Source organism: Euphorbia lathyris, chromosome 8, assembly GCF_963576675.1.
Source record: "Euphorbia lathyris chromosome 8, ddEupLath1.1, whole genome shotgun sequence".
Taxonomy (NCBI): domain Eukaryota; kingdom Viridiplantae; phylum Streptophyta; class Magnoliopsida; order Malpighiales; family Euphorbiaceae; genus Euphorbia; species Euphorbia lathyris.
Genome location: NC_088917.1, coordinates 44,681,514 through 44,684,525, shown reverse-complemented (window position 1 = coordinate 44,684,525; position 3,012 = coordinate 44,681,514). Strand labels below are relative to the sequence as shown.

At 36.4% G+C, this 3,012-nt stretch overlaps 1 long non-coding RNA gene across 1 annotated transcript; it reads left to right on the top strand.

The window, feature by feature from the left end:
- The first annotated feature begins 762 nt into the window (after positions 1-762).
- On the top strand, positions 763-2,633 carry LOC136204132 (uncharacterized). Its single transcript, XR_010675039.1, has 2 exons — positions 763-1,127; positions 2,160-2,633. It is a non-coding gene; the product is annotated as an uncharacterized lncRNA (long non-coding RNA).
- The last annotated feature ends 379 nt before the right edge of the window (positions 2,634-3,012 follow it).

Genomic DNA, 3,012 nt, shown 5'->3' with positions numbered 1-3,012 from the left:
GGGAACAGCTCGAACTCTAGCGACGTTTTCACATCGACTACAATTAATCTTGGTTGCACATTCGAATAACGTTTTCACATTAGTTCGAATTACTTTAATTATTGATTCGGATGACGTTTCCATATTGATCCGAATTAACCTGATTAACCACGTCGACTCGAGGGGACATCTCGAAATTCGTCGTGTTATTTCTCCGAGTACAATATATGCTGCCTATGCGCATTCGAAGGCCAATGCAAAATTTCTAATGAAGAATATCCTCACACGTATCGTTGAATTTATATTATGTTTTATTGACTTAAACCAATTTAAAAAGGCTACGCATTGCGTTGTTTTAGCCTTTTTCGAGTTAACTTTATTTTTATCAAGGTCGTGTGTATCACATACACCCGAGACCTTTACATTTATTTTATGAATCGGGAAAATTAAATAAATGGGGATATGATTAATTTGTAATAAAACGAAACGAATAAGTGATTTTCATTAGATTAAATTGACCCCCAAAAATTTAATTTCTCATTAACAACGATATGACTTATGATCGCTTCATGAACTAATCTCATCCCGAATAATCCCGTATCTTATCCTAGGAGGAAATAATCCTATTTATTATTATATTTTTTTTAGCCTAATTTATTTACGACGTTTATTAAAAGGATAATATTCGAACTATATGTTTAGCTATCATGAGTCGACGATATACGAAACCATGTAATTAGACTAATAGGTGTTAATTAAATCGGATTGGGCTTTCATTCTCACCACAATTTCGGCCCACTAAGAAAAAGCCCATGTCTTATCCTATTCTACATACACCTAACCCATCCCCATTTCACAAGATTTGGATCCCTAACTCTCCTCCTCTTTCTTCTTACGCAAACTTATCCTTCCCCCTCACTTCTCCTATGGCGATCGACTCCCTCTCCTCGGCTCCATGAATTCCGGCCTCCTTCTTAGCCGATCTCACTCGTTTACTCGCTTTACCCGGGTCTATGGTTCTCGTTTGGTTTCGGGCCCGTAGGAGGCTCTGTCAGACTAATTCCGGTGATGGCGGTGGCGACTTCCGCCTCCGATGAAGAGTTTAGTAGCCTGAAGAGGTCCGGTCCACTCCTAACTCGTCATGCAAGGTAATTTTATGGTTTATGGCTCTCTCTCTACTCCTTCTCTGTTTTGGCTATTTCTCTTGATTTCGTCCTGAGTTCCGAGAACTCTTATGACTGTGTTCGGTATTTTTTTGGGTTAAATGCTTGCTGAGTTGGTATTTTCGGTTCCTTGAGTTCCTAGAGTTCAAGAGCTAGATGAATGTTTGCTATGCTTGTTCGGGTTCAGGACGGCTGTGGTTTGGTTCACTGTATTGGTTGATGTTTGGTTGTAATCACTTGATTTTAGAATGGTGTGTTGGGTGGCTTTGCCGTGTTTTTTGTTCTACTGTTTCCCAATATGGTTCTAATTTCTGTTTCGTATTGTCCTGAACTCGAGTTTTATATAGGAGATAGCCTTAGCCCTATTCGAATGGTTCCGAAGACGCAACCAGAGCCGTTATTGGCTCTGGAGGGTGCTTCGGTTCTCCGTTTAATGTGTTCGGGGTTAAATGCGGGGTTCGATTATTGTCTGGTTAATTTCTATGATGAAATGAGAACAAAAAAAGGAAAGAAAAACAGATGACAATGAATGATATGTGTACGTATATATATGAATATGAGTAAATTGCGAATGAATTTACCCTTGCTCTTTTGATTGCTTTTCTGAGAATTACAATATTGGAGGAGCTTTTCCTTGCCTCCCCTCTTTACAGTGAAAACTCTTCCTATTACAGTGATGAAAGATTTTCAGTGTTTTTTTTTTTACTAAAAGTTGCTCTTGCCTTGCCCCTTTTTCCTCTTTTTTCTGTATTACAGTGATGAAGCTCTTTAAAGAAATCCCCCTTTTTACAGTGATAGACTCTCTCTATTTATAGTAAGAAATTTGCCTGTGAATTATTGCTCATCATTTTTCTTTATTTCCTTCTGTACCCTTGAGGGTTGTTTCGTCAACCTGCTTGCCCATTTTCTCTGTATTTTGAAATTTCTGGATGCCTGCTGGATGAGATCATCTCTGTTGAATTATTGATTTTTTTTGGTAAAAATGCCAATTGTTCCTTGTAATTATGATTTTTGCAGACTGACGCCGTTGGAATGAATTCTGGCCTGAATTTGACGCGGACCCGGAATGAATTTGAATTGTTTTTGACCCGAGCGGACTCTGTTGGACTCGTACGGACAAAATTCCGAGCTCTTGAACTGATAGTTATTCGTGCTTCAGGAATATATCGGACTTGAACTGACAATTACCCGTGCTTTGGAATCGGACTTGAATTGAAAATTATCCGTGCTTTGGATTTTGTTGGACTCGTATGAATAGTTCTCCGAACTTCTGATTTGTTGGACTTGTTGTACCGCAATGAGATAACTCAGTCATTTGAACGTGATTTGATCATTTTTTAGAATATTCTTGCTTTTTGGGGATAGCGGGAATTTCTGGGTATCTCAGACATTGGCGAGCTGGTCTTCAGATTCGTCAAAATTACTGTAAAAAACAAAAATAATAAGAGAAATATTCATATTAATAATGCAATATTTATTTGTTACTGAAAATTCCATTTTTAAGCGTTCAATTGTCGTTAATTTATTAACTTCTCAATTTCTGAATCCATTTGTCATAATTCGTTATTTAGAAATCAACTATATTCTAAACGTTTAATTATAATATAAATTGTAACCAAAGTCAATGTTAACTTTAACTTTAATATACGATACTACATCATAATCCGCAATTCAGACTATAGACATTTCTAGATATAGTTTACGACAAATAAATAAGCATTGAAATGTTAATTCGATTGATTGACATCTGAACCTTAATAAATTATAACTCGGATTCAAGCAAATTCAATTTTATTCAAAATACAAGGAACATATCTTGAATAAAATTCATAAAAGGTTAAAATTATACTTTAATTCTATTAAGTCGCAT